The 18,722-nt window shown below is 50.8% G+C and overlaps 1 protein-coding gene across 3 annotated transcripts in view; it reads right to left on the bottom strand.

Moving 5' to 3' along the window:
• PFKFB3 (6-phosphofructo-2-kinase/fructose-2,6-biphosphatase 3) overlaps positions 1 to 18,722 on the bottom strand; it is a 952,670-nt gene that overhangs the window by 932,966 nt on the left and 982 nt on the right. Inside the window, exon 2 of one of the 3 annotated variants that reach the window (XM_049626794.1) lies at positions 9,746 to 10,327. The exons of 1 other annotated variant lie outside the window; for it this stretch is intronic. The gene's annotated coding sequence lies outside the window, so the exon portion shown is untranslated. Of the gene's footprint in view, positions 1 to 9,745; positions 10,675 to 18,722 lie in introns of all 3 variants that reach the window. One more of the 3 variants, XM_049626793.1, reaches the window with a different exon arrangement.

The following is an 18,722-nucleotide window of genomic DNA, read 5'->3' as shown; positions in this document are numbered from 1 at the left end:
CGGGGGCGGGGCGCGCGCTGACCGGCCCGTGCGCCGCGCCTGCAGCCAATCGGCGCGCGCGCGCCCGCTGGCCCCGCCCCGCCCCGCCCCGCGCCGGGTGTCCCGGGCTGACCTCGCCCCCCGCCAGCCGGGCTCCGCTGACCTCAGCGCCGGGCACCGGCGGTGGCAAGGGATGGGGCGTGTCGGCCGGCTCTGTGGCGCCCCCGGTCTGCCAGGCGGCTCCTGCCCCACAGAGCCGTCCCAACCGGAGACCCGAGAAACGGCACGGGTGGGGGCATCGCCCTAGAAACCGGGCTGCCCGGGGCGGGAGCGTGCAGAGCCCGGGCTCCTCCTCGACCTTCCTGCTGGGGAGAGGCCCCCGGAGCGCTGCCCTCTGCCTGCCATCCTCTTATCACTCGGTCCTTGACCATCTCTGTGCCCACGGTGTCTGGCTCTATGGCAGGGGACCAGAACATGCCACCCCAAGTATACCTCTGGCATAAGGATTTTTGTGCTGATTGTTTTTGAGAAACTGCAGACACAGGAGGAGACTGCAAACAGCATAAGTGACGCTTTTATAGGGGGAATTTACATGGAAAGGGGGGTTATGCCAGGAATGCAGCTATGCCCACACATCACTTCACCTGACTCCTATGCATGGCAGGGCAGCCTTGTTTACCATGAATTTCTCTTCTGACCTTCCTGTGAGTATTCTTCCTTGCCTTTGAAACCCCTGACCCTTATCCCTTTCCTTAGCTCAGAATGGTCCATGAGCCTCAACTGCCTGGAGGGCTTTTGAGTCTCTTATCTTTGTGGGGCTCATGAATGGATGCACATACATAATTAAAAATTGGTGGTGGGGGGGGGGTTCCTCCTGTTTATTTTTTATGGGGGCGGGGAGAGTCTCAGCTAAGAATCTAAACGGGTAAAGGGAAAACGATCTTTCCTTTCCTACAATATGTAGGACCAAAGTATTGACATCCAGCCTATCTAGGTTTCTTTTGCCTTAAAATACTATTTTGTTATTTTAAGAGTAGCATACATTCATTGTGAAATGACTAGAAAATATGGAAAAAACATAACACATTCGTGCTTGTGTTTCCCTCCAGACTCTCCTATCTGTGCAGATATTTTTTAGAGCCCCAGGAGATGGGGCACGAGCCTTCACCTCTGCCCTGAATTTATGATCTACTGAATGTCCTCACTTACGGGGAAACAGACATCAATCACGAGGAATTTTATTTTCATAATAAGACCAGGAGTAAAGGAGATTCAAGCCTTTTTTTAAATTCCTAGAGAAAATACAAAAAGTGAATGAAAGATGCAAAACCCAGAATGGGGAGAAGAGAGGGAGAACTTTCTGGTATTGGACTGGGATAAGAGCAATATGAATTTGTGATCTTGAAAAACCTGTTTCCTAGCTCTGTCCATGGGAAAGGCCCTAGAAACGATGACACCCTATAACAAGGAACACCGCAGAGCCCAGACCTTGGTTACCAACTCTCATTCTCCCCTAAACGTAACCAGGGCTCCTTGGCTGAGCTTGGGACCTCTGGTTGTGCCAGAATATAAGGAAGAACTCAGATGGTGTCGAAAGGACACAGCAACCAGCTTGAGAGGGCTCTCATCCCAATTTGGGATAATCCGAGCATCAAAATGAGTAAGTCAGGGATGGACTGCTTATAATACATGTGATGATAATTTTTAAAATCCCTGAATCTATACCAATACCATTACTACTATTAATAATAATGAAATGAAAACTATTTTAAAGGGAAGGGTAGGCAGGAAAGCTCTTCTTTATAATAGAATGCCAACCAATAAATGTTGGCTATGGTGGCTAAATTTTTTAGCCACCATAAGTGTTCCAGTCAAGAATCATCAATCCATGCTAAAACCACTGCATTCAAGATTACTGGGGACAAGAGTACTTTTATTCACATTTTGTGAATGATCCCAAAGGATCCGCACAGATACATTTTTTAAATGTTTAATTTTTTGAGGGAGGGAGGGGCAGAGAGAATCTCAAGCAGGCTCCACCCTATGAACAAGGAGCTCAACTTGGGGCTTGATCCCACGCACCGTGAGACCGTGACCTAAGCCAAAATCAAAAGTTAGACACTTAACCAACTGGGCCACCCAAGGGGCCCCCACAAAGATGCATTTTTAATTGCAAAGGGGAAAAGTTATCTTTGTAAGTGAACCAAATGACCGAAGTTATTTAACATCACTGCTAAAGGGACAAGCGGATATCTTAGTCTGTTGATGTAACACCAGTAAGAAGGATGTATATCACGCATGCTGTGTTCTTGCCAAAAATGTTAAACTTCAATCTAAGAAGGAAACAATCAGGCAATTCCAGATCGAGGGGCCTCCTGCAAAAGAAGTGGCCAGGGTCTTCACAAATATCAGTATCATTAAAATAACTATAAATAAGATGCAGAACTCTTCTAGATAAAAAGAGACTTCTAGATAAATGTGTGACACGTGATGGGATCCTAGATACAAAAAGAAAAAAATCTATAAGAGACACTACCGAGATGATCCAAATATGGACCAGCCGCTAGTAACAGTCTGGTGTCCGTGTTCAGTTTCCAACTAGGCTGATGAGTATATCGTGATAATTTAAGAGAATGTTCTCGTTCTTGGGAAGAACATGCTGACGCATTTGGGGATGGTGTCATGATGTCTGCAGCTGGTTATTTGACATCAACAAAATCAACTGAGGAACTAACAGGGTAAAATGCAACAGCGGGTGAATCTCGGTGATACAGGTCATTCTCTATGCCATTCTTGAAACTTTGCGGAAGGCTGGACATTTTTTAGAGCAGAAAGAGACAGAAATGAAAATTTCCCCAGGCCAACAGTCCCTTGCCTTCACACGCCTTGACTTTCCTAACACGCAATCAAGGCTCGGCGGGCCAGGAAACTGTATTTCTGAGTCATCAAACACCTACAAGTCGAAGTTGGTATGTTTGTGTAGAAACACAAATACAATACGTATGAAATTAACGGGACAAGTCTCTGGCAAGTGAGTCACTAAGTCCCAGGTGTTTTATGCAGTGTTTGACACAGAGGGATCCTTCCCGTCTGCTTACGAGCCATCTCTCCCGAGCAGGGCGGCCCTTCCCTCTTCCGGAGGCCAGTGTACAAACACACACCGAGTGTCGGGGAGAGTCAAGTGACTCAGGGAGGGGGCGGATTCTGCAATTTCTGTTTCAAAACAAAGAACACCACGGACATGGGTTATTAGGAGGCCAAGTGGGTCAGAGAGGTCTCCTGACATCTCAGCCTCCTTTTGGCCAGTTCTGCCCTGATGCCTCTCTGGCTGTCGCTTAAGCAGCCAGCGTCTCCTCTGTTACGGGAGGCCGGCAAAGCCTGTGTGGTCCTCACGCCTTCTAGGGGAGACCCGCTACCGCTCATCTTTGTCGCCTTGCATAGCGCAGGGCCACCCTCTCCCGAGGCTCCTTTCCCTTTTTAATGTCCACCTGACGCTCTAGGTCATTGGGACGGAGGAGGGTATTCCCAGCTAGGATAACAGGGCATGATCGAAGCAACATACAGCAAGCAGCGTGGAACCCAACGCGGTCTCCCTCTGAAAAATAAGTATGTGGCTTGTTGGGGGCGGGCCCGGGGGGTGGGGGGATGAGGGAAAGGTGCGACGGAGAAGACGATGAAGTGAAACACCCCAAAGTCACCTGAACGATTTTACAGGTTCAACTACACATAAAGACGTAAAGGCTGGGAGTTTCATGAACCAGTCAGCCGCAAAGGACTTCGGGAAAGCTGCAGGCCTTCCGGGCTTCTATTCCTTCTATTCCTCCCTCACTCAGCACATCAGCCTCCCCTGACCACCCCCTTCACGCGATCCTTGTAAGGAAGCACAACAAGATTCTGATGCACTTTGAAATTTTAATCATGAATGGAGAATTAAAGAATCTCGAGTCAGAGAATGACATTCTTTGAGGAATCTTACGGGCACCGGAGTATTAACGTTCCCATAAATGAATTCCCCCAACACACAGTTTTCGATCATCTGCCAGGCCCTCGGCTGGACAGGAGGAGCACTGCCCAGGGAGTTTACAGTCAAGTTGCGGAGACGGAATGAACACACAAATTATAGCACAAGAACCATGATTACCTCCAGCTGTGAGACCGTGAGACTGTAAGGCAGAGGGTGGCTTCAAGAGTGAGGCCTTGCAAATGGGGAGCAAACACACCAAAGGAGGGAGCTATTGAGAAAAGGCAGAGCTGGGAGAGAGGGGGGTGTGCCCAAGGAAAGGCAGGCCATGAGGCTGTTAATGCGAAGAACAGGAGGAGCGCCTGGATGGCCCAGTCGGTTGCATCCGAGTCTTGGTTTTGGCTGAGGTCATGATCTCACGGTCTGTGGGTTCGAGCTCACAGCACAGACCCTGCTTGGGATTGTCTCTCTCTCTCCCTCTGCCCCTCCCTCCTGCTCATTCACTCCCTCTCTTTCTCTCTCTCTCTCTTAAAATAAATAAATAAACATTAAAAAAAGAATGGGAAAACAATGTTTTCAGGGGCAAAGACACAGTAAGGAAGATGTAAGGGGAATAAAATCTTGAGAAGGTAAAGTTTTCCTGAGGAAGATAGTACCTTTCCTCTAGATCACATAGATAACCCAGTCTCGAATTTACAGAGGAGAAAATCATCCAGATCAAGGGATTTAGGAGCTAAACTTACACCTCCACTCTGACCCAGCAAGACCACGAAGTGGACGCTTTTATCAACCAAAAGACAGGTACAACAGAGTGTTCATGGTGGCTCTGAACATAACGACCCCAAACCAGAAACAACCCAAAGGTCCAACAACAACAACAGAAGGGACACGATGAGTCATGTATGAATTTGTTGAATCACTATCTCATACACCTGAAAATAATATAAGGCCGTATGTTAACTATACTGGAATTAAAAATTTTTTAATAAAAAAAAAAACGGGGGGGGCTGGGTGGCTCAGTCAGTTAAACATCTGACTTTGGCTCGAGTCATGATCTGAAGTTTGTGGGTTCGAGCCCCACGTTGGGCTCTGTGCTGACAGCTGGAGCCTGGAGCCTGCTTCAGGTTCTGTGTCCCCCTTTCTCTCTGCTTCTTCCCCACTCACACTCTGTTCCTGTCTCTCTCAAAAATAAACATTAAGAGAATTTTTTTAATTAAATACAAATGAATGAATGAATGAATGAATGAATACAATGGAAGGGGCAAACTGTAGTCTATACAATACTATATAGCAATGAAGATGAACTAAGGATTTCTACACACAACGACACAGAAAAATCCAGTTAGGATGTTGGGGGAAAAAAGCCACATTCAAAAGATATATAAGGTAGAATTCCTTCTATGTGAATTTCAAGAACAAGCAAACATACATAATGAGAGAAGTCAAAAGAACAGTGAGTGGTTTCTGCTGAGAAGCTTTCTCAATGGCAAGGGTGGGAAGGAGCCTTCTGGGGGTTACTGGAAATGTTCTACAGGTTGATCAGGTGTTGGTTGCACGGATGTACACGTATGTACATTTGCACACTTACCGTATACATGTTATACCTCAGCTTTAAAGAGAGGTAAAATGTAAGCGAATAGCAACAACAAAAAAGTGACGTAGGGCATGCTGTGAACCATTTTTCTGGACGTGCTAAGGACAAAAGATTTACTGACCCCAGAGTATGACAGGGATATGCCATTTTATGGTAGGGGACTGGCTCGTCCTGATGTGTTCAAGGTGGCTATGTATGTTCTTCCAGAGTCCAGTCTGACACACGTTTTGTGCAGGGGATGAAGAAGACTACTAATTAAACTTCATTTTTTAAGACCTTCCTGATACACATTGAGATTAAAATATGACATGCGTCACAAGTTAAATACCATTACTATACCCATCTTGGGGCTAAAAACCAAATGTAGGTTGTAAAAACCAATAATTACACTATGACAGATGAAAGAGAATCTCCAGAATCGTAGCATATAAGAGCCGGAAGAGATAATCCGGGTAACCCTTTGACTTTATAGACGCGAGAAGGAAGGTCCAGAGGGGTGAGGTGGCCAATCAGAAGCCACATGACAAATAGAGCCATCACAGGACAAGAAAACAGGTCTCTGCCCAGTACCTCTCTATGTTCTCTGAGGTCTCCATGCTGCTATAGGGCAGAGCTCAGGTCAGGAACCACTGTCCTCACTGCCCCAAGGCTAGGCCCCCCGGGAAGAACAAGGACATGATGGTCCAGGCAGAAGATTAGGGAGCCTGGAACCCAGGACCCAGCCTCAGCCACTCCTCCTGGTCCTCCATTCACCTTGACAAAGTTTGTAAAATCTTGGTACCTTTCTGCTTATCCAGAAATGGGGATAAGAGTTGCTTCTCGAAGGGTGAGAAACCAGCTTCCGTGGAGGATGATGAAATCTGTTTGTTGGTTTGTTTTTTGGAACAGCTTTACTGAGATAGAAGTTGCCCATTTAAAACTGTGCAATCCATGGGCGCTTGGGTGGCTCAGTTGGTTGAGCGTCCAACTTCAGCTCAGGTCATGATCTCACAGTTTGTGAGTTTGAGCCCCACGTCAGGCTCTGTGCTGACAGCTCAGAGCCTGGAGCCTGGTTTGGATCTTCGGATTCTGTGTCTCCCTGTCTCTCTCTGCTCCCTCCCCAACTCACACTCTCAATCTCTCTCGAAAATAAATATTAAAAATAAATTAAAAATAAATAAAGCTACACAATCCAGTGCATTTTCTATATTCACAAACTTGTGTGAACATCGCAATTTTGGGACCATTCTATTACCCCGAAAAAACCCGTGAGCTGTCACACCCCCATTTTCTCCTCCTTTAACCTGCAGGCAGCCATGATCCACTTTTTATGTCTACAGATGGGCCTTTTTGGACATTAAATATGAATGAAATCACACAAACTTCTGTGAATAGCTTTTTCACTTAGCATGTTTTTCAAAACCCCTCTGCTCTGTAGATACGCAATTCCTTTTTAGTGCTGGATTGCAGTGTATGGGTAGGTATACCTCGTGTGTTCATCAATCAGTTGGTGGACACTGGGTTGCTGGTACTTCGGGGGTATTATGACTAACTCTGCTCTGACAGTTCATGTATACCTTTCTGTGGGCAACTGTTTTCATTTCTCTTGGGTTTACACCTAGGAACGGGATTGCTGGGTCATACAGTCGGTGAATCTGTATAAAAAGTGCCCTTGCCTGTACCCTCAGAAATGAAAAGCCAAGAAATGAGTGATGGGAAGGGCGGGGGGCTCTTAGAGGGGTGGTCAGGGAAGGCCTCCATGAGGAGACGAGAATCAGTTGATGCTTTGCAGGGTTCACGCCAAGCTCTGAGGGAGGAATATTCCAGGCAGGGTGAACATGGCCCCAGGCCACACCGAAGGACGGAAGGATGGGGCAAAAGGTACGGGATTAGGCAATGTGGCTGGAGAAGTGACCGAGCATTTCTCATTCCTGTTTTAACTTCTCCTTTTGACATAATTTCGGCCTTACAGAAAAATGTCGAGTAGCACAGAGAATTTCCACGCATCCTTCACCCAGACTCACCAATTGTTAATACTTTGCCACATCTGCTTTATCATCCTCTATGTAATTACATTTTTTAAATATATATTTTATATAGACAAAATAGCACATACGCAATATTTTTTAAATTAAAAAATTCATGCATATTTTTTTCTGAACCATGAAGACAAAACATGCCCCATTTCTTCTTAATACTTCAGAGTGTATTACCTAAAGGCAGAGATGCTTTCCTACACGTATAACTACAATATAACCATTAAAAGCAGATTAACTCGAATACAATAAGGACTCCAAATGCATCTGGCCAAATGCCATGGTAATGCCCAGGCCCTAGTCCAGGCTCATGTACTGTATTTATTGTATCATTCTTTCTCTCCCTCTCCCTCTCCCTCTCCCTCTCCCTCTCTCTCTCTCTCTCACACACACACACACACATACACATATCTGGGTCCCTATCTTTAAGGACCTAATACTTACAAGTACCTACTACTTGAAATGGACTCTCTAAATAATTCCGTTTCCCTGTTAAAACTTAAACATAGGGGCACCTGGATGCCTCAGTGGGTAAAGCGTCTGACTCTTGGTTTTGGCTCAGGTCATCTCATGGCTTCATGGGTTTGAGCCCCATGTCAGGCTCTGCATTGACAGTGCAGAGCCTGCTTGGAATTCTCTCTCTCTCTCTCTCTCTCTCTCTCTCTCTCTCTGCCCCTCCTCCACTTTCTCTATCTCTGTCTCTCCCAAAATAAACAAATAGACTTTAAAAAAAACTTAAATATAATTGGTAGTAATAGAAACAATTAAAATTTAAAAATACAATTTTATGTCCTGTTTTGATGAAGTACCACACTCAGTGTTTAGATTTACCACACTCTTCTTTTCAATTTTTTTTAATGTTTATTTATTTTTGAGACAGACAGAGAGTGTGCGCAGGGGAAGGGCTGAGAGAGGGGAGACACAGAATCCGAAGCAGGCTGCAGACTCTGAGCTGTCAGCACAGAGCCCGACGCGGGGCTTGAACTCACGGACCAAGAGATCATGACCTGAGCCGAAGTCGGACGCTCAACCGACTGAGCCACCCAGGCGCCCCATCGATTTACCACACTCTTCTTACACACTCTTCTTTCTTGTCCATTTGTCTAGAAAACAATCATGACTGTAGACACAAAGGGCACTCAACTTGCCTGACAATTATTTCATGAACCATGAAAACACAGCTTTGGAAACTGCTGATCTCCTTAACAAGTAGGAGGAAAAATTCTTCATTCTTTCTTGATTTGGGGGCCCCAGGCACAGAGGTTTGGGTTCATAATCCTTGGTTCATCTCATGCACTCCTCATTGATCTTTGAACGGCCCCCTTTTATACTGTTGAAGTGACATAACAGACCAGCAGAAACCCATCAGCCAATTGATAGCTGAGCTTTTCACTCTCTATACATGTTCCCCCATCCCTGCTCCTGTCTCCCTCCAGACGGAAGTAGCCATTATACTGAATTTTACAAAAGAAATATTGTTTTTGGGGCACCTGGGTGGCTCAGCTGATTAAGCGTCCGACTTCAGCTTAGGTCATGATCACGCGGTTCATGAGTTCGAGTCCCGCATCGGGCTCTGTGCTGACAGCTCGGAGTCTGGAGCCTGCTTCGGATTTGTCTCCCTCTCTCTCTCTGCCCCTCCCCTGCTTGCGCACTCTCTCTCTCCATAAATAAACATTAAAAAAAAATAACAATAATAAAAAGAAATATTGTTTTGTTATGTAAGTATTGCTTAAAAGCAATATTGTTTAGTTTCAGGTGTTTTATAAAAAAATATTTTACAGAGCCTCTGGGTGGCTCAGTTGGTTAAGACTCTTGACTTGAGCTCAGGTCACGATCTCACGGTTCGTGGGATAGAGCCCTGCGTTGGGTTCTCTCTCCCTCTCTCTCTGCCCCTTCTTCCCAGCTTGCTCTCGCTCTCTCTCAAAAATTAAACGTTAAAAAAAATTTTTTTTAAGTATTTCACTGCACCTAACGTTTTGCAATTTTTTAAACAGTCATGACAATATCGAATACAACCGTCTATCAGAGCGCGTGGCTCACCCAGACCGCAGTGTAACATTGCATGGCACGACTACCCCGAAAGGTCATTTATTCGTCTCCTGTACGTGTGCATCTAGCCGCTGAAAGCTGTTCCTTTTAGACTGAACATCACCGGTGCAGAAGCTTCTCTCCGTGACATGCCCACGACCGACATACCTGGTGACGGACAGGTGTTACGAACCGTTGGGTTCTTTCTCACCGAAGCCAGGGGAAGGAACGTAGCCACAGAGGAAAAAGGCCCGTCTCACTGCTCGGTAGCACGGATCGTGATTTTACCGTCATGCCGTTTGTTACTTACTGGCGTGCATTACAAAATGAATTTTTCGAAGTCTTATACGCTTAAGAAATAATAAATTTCCTTAAAACAGCAGCAGTGACAACAGGACCTTTTGCTTCATTCAAATGACTTCAAATGAAAAGCTTTTACATAATCCAGGATTTGCCCAAAACATGATTTGGCTTGAAGTGGGCTCCACTTTTTGTTCTCCACGTATATCTGGGAAATGATGTATCTGCAGCAGACATGATTCATGGTGAAGCGGATGCGAACCGACTCACTTTATCCTAAAAGCATGACATTCAAGTTGCAGAGTTTTCACACAGACACCAGCCAATCTGCAGATTCGGATTCCTTTACTGTGAGCAGGAGGCAGCGAGTGGCCGACAATTCTTGCTTTGATTTCCTTCCACGCCCCTTGGCAGAACCGCAAGGAAACACATCTTCCTGAGTCTTCAAGTCTGCGGGACTGTGAGGTTAGCTTGGATTCTTTCCTTTTGTTATTCAAATGTTAATGAGGTTTTAAAACCTATTCCTCTAAATGAGGCCATCAAGCCCGGGGGCCAGGGCTGGCTGGAGGCAAGTGGGGTGACCCAGCGTCCTGGTGTGCCCGGCACTCAGGAGGTGGCCTTGTCTCCTGGTTTCCCGCACTAAGGAGGGGGACATCCCGGGCAATCCTGGTCAAGCCGGTCACCCTGTTTGGAGGCCAACATGGTCAGCTGGTGGCTGGGCTGAGTTTGTTCGGGACGGCTCTCTGGCCTGGAGCTTTCCCCTCTCCGACAATGGAGGCCTTCGTGGTCTAAGGAAACTGAAGGATGGACAGAAATTGTCTGGCAATCGGGTACTACGGACACAGAAACACTGGCAACGTGAAAACCCCAGCACACGCTTCTCTCCCGGCTGGGAAACTACCCACGCTCGGCCATGTGTCCATTATGTAAAACACACCCGAACTTTAAGAATCCCTCATGTGTGGCAATAATAATCAATCCTGGTTTTGAAAGCCAGGTTTTTCTTAAAGGAGGTGTCTGTCTGACACTTGGCTCAGAGCATAATCGGTCTTTCTGGAAGGCTCCTTGCTGAGTCCCAACCCTCCCGAACCACGGATACAAGCCGAACCGCTGCTTGGGGAGGCCCGCTCCTCTTGGAGGTCAACAGCACAGTTACAGAGCGCCAACAAACTCCCCGGGATTGGTGGCGCCTCAGCTGGTGGCGCGGCCACGACCATAACCACCAGGGCCCTCGGCATCCCTCCCACAGGCAGCTAGGGAGTCACCCGTGACTCACCCTTCCTCTTCCCCTACATCCAATCCGTCACAAACCCTGCAGTCTTCGTCTCCTAAATATATTCAGAATCCAACCACTTTGGACCACCTGCCCCTCCCCCCAGCCTGACCTAAGCCAATGTCACTGCTCACCAACAGGCTCCCACCTGGTCTCCCTGATTCACCCTCGTCACTCTACAGCCTGTTCTCAGGAAGGCAGCCACATCCTGCACTCATGGCTTATAACAGCCAAGTTCATTTCTGCCACGCCTCGGCTGAAACCCTCCAAGGGCTTCCCATCCCACTTGGAGTCAGAGGCCCAGGCCCTAGAGTAGCCTTGATCTATAGCACCTGCCCTGCTACCTTTCTAAAGGTGGCCTCACTGGCTTGCATATTTCCTCCCAAACTCAGCCCACTGTGGCCACAGGACCTTTGCACTTGCACTTCCCCCTGTGAGAACACTCTCCTAACATACTGCACCGTCCACTCCTCACTCCCTTCAGTCTCTACCCAAATGTCACCCTGGGGTGACCATCCTACTTAAAACAGAGGCCTGCCCCCCATCCCTACTCTCCTTCCTCCTCTCCATAGCCATTAGGTCCATTGGGCAGTCTCTATATTTACCTATCTGTTTATTGCCTGTCTACCCCCATTAGAAAGTCAGTCCCATGAAGGCAGGCAGTTTTGTCTACACTGGTCACTGCTGTATCCTCAGCTCTTTACCCCGCAGGTAAAGCAGGTGCTGTGGGGTTTGTTTGGTGCCGAACAGATAGATCTTTGCCAGATGATTGAAGAGCGTATGGAAATGACTGAAGTAACAGCACAGGTAGGTACTGTGGGCAGAGGCAGCCAGCTGGCATCCAGTTGTGTTTCTTGCTTTTCTTTTTTTTAGGTTTATTTATTTATTTTAAGGGAGAGAGAGAGAGAGCGCAAGTGGGAGCAGGAGCGGGGGGAGGGGCGGAGAGAAAGAGAGAGAGAGAATCTTAAGCAGGCTCCACACTCAGTGCAGAGGCTGACACGGGGCTCGATCCCACAAACCGTGAGATCATGACTCGAGCCGACACCGAGAGTCGAACCCTTAACCGACTGAGCCACCCAGGCGCCCCTCTTGCCCGTTCTATGTCAATGTCCTCAACTACTGAGTGAGTCTACAACCCTCCCTTTCTCAGTGTTCCCCAAATGGTTATTTTGTGCATGTCCCCAGAGAAATGGGGCCTTTGCGGATGGCTGACCGAACGGGGGGGACTCTAACCTTTTATCCACGTTCCCCGCTTCTTGCCGAGGCTGCCTGGTTCAGAAAGCCCCCCCGCTGAGAGGCTGGACGCCTCCACAGCTGTACCTGCCAGAATCCTTGAAGCAGGACCACTCGGACCTTGGTGAAACCCCTAAGTCTCGCTCGGCACCCCAGCTGCAGGGGAGAGCTGGGAAATGCAGTTTTCAGCCCCCAGCCTCTGCAGCACGAGCTATCACGCCAGAACAGTGTTTTCAAGATTGTGGGCTCCTCCCCACTAGTGGCCTTGAAATCGATTTGCTGGAAGCACACCAGAATCCTTTTCAATGAGACAGAAGAGACTACAAAACATCACAGCTTGCCATACACTCTGGGATCGGTACTGGCTCACGAAACTTTCTGCCCGAGCATCGGCCCAAAACTATCCCATCAGAATTTCTGGTGCATCAGACTTTTTTAAAAGCTCTCCGGTTAATCCAAATGTGTGGCCAGGAATAAGGCCCACAGGGTCTGGACATTTCCCTACAGAAGGGGACTTTCTGCACCCACTCTTCCCAGGCAGCATCTGGCCACACGAACAGTCATGCGGCCATGGTGCTGGGGGCCAGGCTTTCCAGGGTCTGTCTGCGTCAAAACGCATCTCTCTCCTGACAGGTTCGTTCTCTTTCTTTCTTCCTGCCCCGAAGCCCACGCTTTTCTGGGGTACCTCTCTGAGCTCCTGTCTGCCCCCACTGACCGATGAAACTTTGCTCTGCCTGTGACTGCACCGAGCCAGGTCCCCAAGCCTCGTGATGACTTCCACAGCCTCGAGGGGAGGGCTTTCTGAATCCAATCCATTGCTGGGGTTCAGTACGTCAAGGAAAAGGTAAAAACACCAAAGCAGTTTGGCCCTAAGGAAGAACACAGTAGTTTCCTCAAAAAGCATCAGCCCAGCTCAGCTCCCTGCACATCAAGAGAGGAAAGCCAGGTGAAGGGCCCACACTTCTGGAACACCCGCTTGTTTTCATCGGGCCACGGACGCGGGGAAGAGGGAGGCTCTCTTTCTGACAAATTGACTGTCAGCATGGTGTGGGCACAGTCACTCTTACCTATAAAGTTCCACACGGGAGGACCTGCTACTTATGATTACTTTAGACTCTGGGAAGATGAGCAAAACGTTCTCAGCCCTGGAGCTACCTGATGGAACTGCCAGACCCATGAATATGATGGCCTGACATCGGACACACAGACTTCCAGACTCCATAGGACAGGAAGGTATAACGCACATTCAGGAGACTGGACTCTGAGGGGCGTGTGGGTGGCTCAGCTGATGACGCGTCCAGCTTCGGCTCAGGTCACGACCTCATGGTTCGTGGGTTCGAGCCCCGCGTCGGGCTCTGTGCTGACAGCTCGGAGCCTGAAGCCGGCTTCGGATTCCGTGTCTCCCTCCCTCTCTCTGCCCCTCCCCCACTTGTGCTCGCTCTCCTCAAAAATAAATAAATAAACATTAAAAAGAAAGAAAGAAAGAAATTGGACTCCGATACCAACTTCCTTGGGCATAAATTTCAGTCCTGAGGTCAAAGCTGAAGGATCACGGAGACCAGAGAACGCAGGGCCATGACTTTGTCATGTGCCACTTGCCTGAAACTTAGTTTCTCTCCTGAAGACACCGGGAGACAGCAGGCTAGCATGCCCAGGACAGTCTTTGGGGACAAAGGCACAGAGACGATCCCTTCCACCTCCTGCAGACAGCTTGCCCAAGACGCGTGGGAGACTCCGTGTGTGTGAGACAAATGATTAGAGGGCACGGAGTCAGATCTGGAAGGAATCTTAGCTCACACTCCTTTCCCAGACTGGTAAACTGAGGCCAAGTGCTCTTAAGTGACTTGAGATAATCCAGCCAGTAACTGACCCCAGTCGCCCTGTCACTACCTGGTCTCCGAGCTCCCCGGCCAGACTGTTCCCCCCGACACCAGGACCTGTCCGTACACAGCACTGCTGGGTCTCCTTCCTTGGGGAGCACGCCGCAGGCACATCTGGGATACGGCTCTGAAATGGCCAGGGACCCCCGGCCTCATCCAGGAAGCTGCTAGGCCCTGGGGGAGGAGAGCGCACCCCAGAACACAGCCCACCATCACAGACACCCAGAGTGCAGGGAGGCCCCCGGGACAGGAAGGAAGGAGAGCCCAGCCCCTCCTGGAGAAGGTCTTTTCAGGATCTGATCTTCGCACTTCCCCTGGGGAGAGAAAGGAAGGACAGGTCCTGGGTTTACAGTCCCAAAATGCTGACCCCAGTCAGCAAAATTGAAACAAATGTAACTGATTTCCTGTTGCAAGTGGCTGAGTTGCAGGAATTCCAACTGTGTCGCATCCCTTGTCATGGTATTTGTTTTTCCCTTAGTTCCCTCAGCATCCCCGGAAACCCTGTGCCCAGCAGGCACCGGTCAGCTCCCCAAGCAGCTGCGGCCTGTCATCAGCTCCGCGACACGGGGATCGGGGATCGGCACTTATGACGGCACTTATGACGGCCACCTGAAGAGAGGCAGAAGGCCGGTATTGTCCTGTGCGGGCCCACCCGCGTCCGCCTGCATCCGTCTCTCAAAGACCCAGACGCGTCAGGCAACCCCGTCTGTCCCTCTGCGCCTTTCTGATGTGAAAGAAATTGCTGGTTCACACGGCAGACTTCTCATACTGTACGGTTTCTCTGCCTGATGGCGATCATATCCTACGTCATCTCCTAACCTGGGCCATCACCGGCCGTGCCGGAAAGGAAGAATGCAGAGGCCTAAGTCCCAGCCCTGCGGAGCACACAACTTAGCGAGGGAATTTAGACAAGCTGCATTGTCCCTGTAAGCCACGTGTCCTTTATCTTTACAGGGAAATGATGCCACTCACATCAGCAGGTGGGGAGAACCGGTGAGCACACAGAAGGCACTTGGAGAAGGCGTGTGGAGGATGCTCTGTGATGCTAGTTGGGTTTCTTACTGTCATTCACTGTTCCCCTTGTCCCCCCCGAAAGGTGGGGCTGTGCCAGAATCCTTGCGACCCCGTTCCCTAAGACAGTTTTACTTCTCAACCAGAAGGGGACCTCGAGAAGGTAGTGGAGACCCCAGGCTCGGACAGAGCCGCACCTAAATCTCAGGAACAGTCACCCCGTCTCCTATCTGTAAAGCCCTCTGAGAAGACCCACCCCCTCCCTTCACAGCGGGGCTCCAGCCTTCACCCCCCACCACGGCCTCCCCCGCCCACCACCGCCTTCACCTGGTGTTGGCCCAAGCTCTTCCTGACCGCTTCGGAGAGTGCTGCCTCCTCCTGACCCAGACCAATCTCGAAGCCTACTTCTTCCAGCCACATGGCAGAGGACCCAGCTCTGTTTCCCACCGTGGCCACCGTCATCCCCACCTGCCCGTGGGGAAGGTCGCTGGCAGCTGCTGCCCGGGCCGATCTCGGCCAGCTTCGTTCATCCATCCACGCTCGGTGGTTTCTGCCTGGCCATACGGGAGCGCTGTGGGCCGGACTGGAGGTGTCAGTCCAGGGAGGGAGCTGCCAAACCTCACTGGGCCAGCACGGTGCGTGACCCTGGTGCATAGCACGCACTCGATCCAGAGAATGAATGAATGAATGAATGAATGAACGAGCGAACAAAACAAAGAATGACGTAGCATGCAGTCACGGAACTCTGCATTCGGGAGACATCAATCAGCTTGTTCATCCCACACTCAAGGCACAGGACCTAAGATCCTGGGCAGGTCACCTGTTTGTCTCAGCAGATCCGCCCTCCACCAAAGGTGAGCCCACCCAGCTCTGCGTCCCAGCGGGCCAGCCTGCGTGGAATCGAGGGGCTCTGGCCGGCAGGCTGCCCGGGCCTTGAGGTCAGAGGGAGGGAGGAGCGTGACCTTGCTGCTGACTCTCCCAGTCTGCTCTCCGCTCTCCTTGGGACTACGAGCTGCCTGGATCGTAAGCTGGCTCAGCCCCGATCAGGCTCCTCAGCCCTTTGGGCCTCTCTTTTGCGCTTTTCGCACACCCCACCCAGATGCTCTAACAGTCCCCTTATTGAACTTTGCTCAGCTTGCCCCCTATGAGCGAGCACACCTGGTGTTCTCACTGGGCCTCTGACCGAGCTGATCCCAAAGTCCTACCTGTCAAGCCCCAAAAACACAGCATGGGAAGGGAATTAGTAGTCAAGCAACTTTCAAGAGGTTAGCTAGGAGGAAGTCCTTCTCCATCGGGCTTCTTTTCATCTGGGGGGCGGGGGGGGGGGGGGGGGTGGGGAGAGCAGGAAAGGCTTTTCATTTCCTAATTTTTAAATTATTTTTTTGAATTGTTAATATATTCAGATGGCTCAAAATCCAAATATATATATATATATATATATATATATATATATATATGTAAAACATATGCACTTAAGTGTCCACCATCTGGACAGTTCCAGGGACACGGTGCTGAGCCCCACCCCACGGCCGACCTTTCTGCCTTGCGCAGCCCCAAATGACATCCTGTCACGATACTGAACAAACCAGGTCCCCCTGCAATTTCCACTTGGGCTTACTTCTAGGTAGGAGATCTCGACTCAATCAAGTGGGGGAGTTCTGGCTCGGGCTCCAAGCCCTCCAGAGTCCCAGCCCTGGCTGGCTCACCACCAAAGCTTCCAAAACCCAGCAACTACTGTTCCTCCCATCCTAGGACCTTCACGAATTAGCATCCACAGAACAGATGAATGGTAGTGTCCCCTTCGTGCAGCAATGACAAAGCCTTAACCTTTAGCAGTTTGCAAACGTTTTGTCCTGTGTGAGCTATTAATACTGTCATCAAGGGAAATCGTCACACGTGCAAGATCATTTAGCTGCGCAGGTATTTCATCCTTGATGTGGATGCTCGCCACCCCCTCCCTGGCCCCCACCAACAAGTGCTGGGACAGGCCTTCTGGGAGCTCCCCCGCAGAGACCACAAGGAAATGAGCGAGCGGAGAAGTGGTAAAGCCAGCAGACCTGCGACTGTTCACGCTGCAGTTAAATGAGGTCAGGTGAGAGCCTGAGGGACCGTCCAGGCAAGGCCGCCATGTTGTAAGTGGAGTAATGGAGACACTGAGGACAGTGACCGAGGGGCGGGACGTCGGGAGCTGACAGAGGACCGAAGACAGCTTTCTCCCTGCTCCTAGAAGCAGAGGCCTTGCTTCTCACCACCCCCCCACACACCCTGCTTGCTCTTAGAAGCAGCCGCCTTCCTTCTCACCAGTCCCGTTCACAACCAGGAGCTCTATCCGGCAACCTTTGTAAAAAGGACAAAGGCCAACAGGGCTTCAAGTGCAACCAGAGCATTGGCCTAGAATCTGAGTTACAAGGGAAGGAAGAGCCGGCAAGAAGACGGGCAGAGGGCCACCAGGCTCAGTCCCAGCCGCACCCCGCCCCTCCCCCCGGGGGGCGGGGTGGAGGCTTCCTCTTAGTTACTCCTCACCCGGCCAGGGTACCCAGGTAGGGGTGGGTCACCAGAGCCCAAGCCCCTCCCCACACGAAGAGAAAAGGGGAAGGAGTCAGACAGCTCGGACTGGGAAGTAAAACTGAATCTCCCTCTCTATCCTGGGCTCCGAGCTGACCGGCAGCCCCCAGGATCCGGATCCGAGCGGAGCTCTGCAGTGACACGGCCTCCATCACCCGGCTAGCCAACTGAGGCCAAATACAGTGGGATCCCCCTTCCGGGGCAGGGGGCCACAGGAGGATCTGAGGCTCGCGGACAGGGCTTGTGCACCGCCCCCCCCCCCCACACCCGCTGCAGAGGGGGAGGGCCCAGTGAACAAGCTTAAATGCCAGGCCTGCAGGTGGGCCAGGTGGGTGTCTCCGTGCCAGGCGCAGGGCGGGGGGGGGGGGGGGAAGGTCTTGCCCGAGGGCACCTTCCTAGGCCAGGCCGACCTCACCTCCGGTCGGTATCTGCCTTTCGGTGCGTTGTCCCACCGGTCCCACACAGCCGTCCCCAGTCCCCCATTTTGCCGAAGAACTGAGGTTCCGGGTGGTTTACATGACGTCCCAGGAGTCGGAGGGTAGAGAAGGGCGGCGGCAGCACTCGCACACAGACCTGCCTCTCCCACCCGCGTGTCCCGGCAGTCCCTCCCCCCGGACTCAGCCTGCCACCGAGTGCGCAGCGGGGAATCCCACGCGGCCAAGCCCCCGCCACCGAGGGCCCCCAGCCCGCCGGTGGCGCGCGACCTCCAACTTAATGAGGCGCGACGGGGGGGTTCGTTCAAAGTCGCGCGAGTGGCGCAGGCCCTGGGCAGCCCGCGCGGCGCACCGGCCGGGACACGTGCGGCGGGGGCGGGGGCGGGGGCGGCCGGGGCAGCGCGGGGTCCGAGGGCGGCGCGGGACCGGGGGCGGGCAGGGCCGAGGGC

The sequence above is a fragment of the Panthera uncia genome, chromosome B4, assembly GCF_023721935.1.
Source record: "Panthera uncia isolate 11264 chromosome B4, Puncia_PCG_1.0, whole genome shotgun sequence".
In the NCBI taxonomy this organism is placed as follows: Eukaryota; Metazoa; Chordata; class Mammalia; order Carnivora; family Felidae; genus Panthera; species Panthera uncia.
The sequence above is the reverse complement of the archived record's forward strand: the minus strand, read 5'-3'. Positions and strand labels throughout refer to the sequence as shown.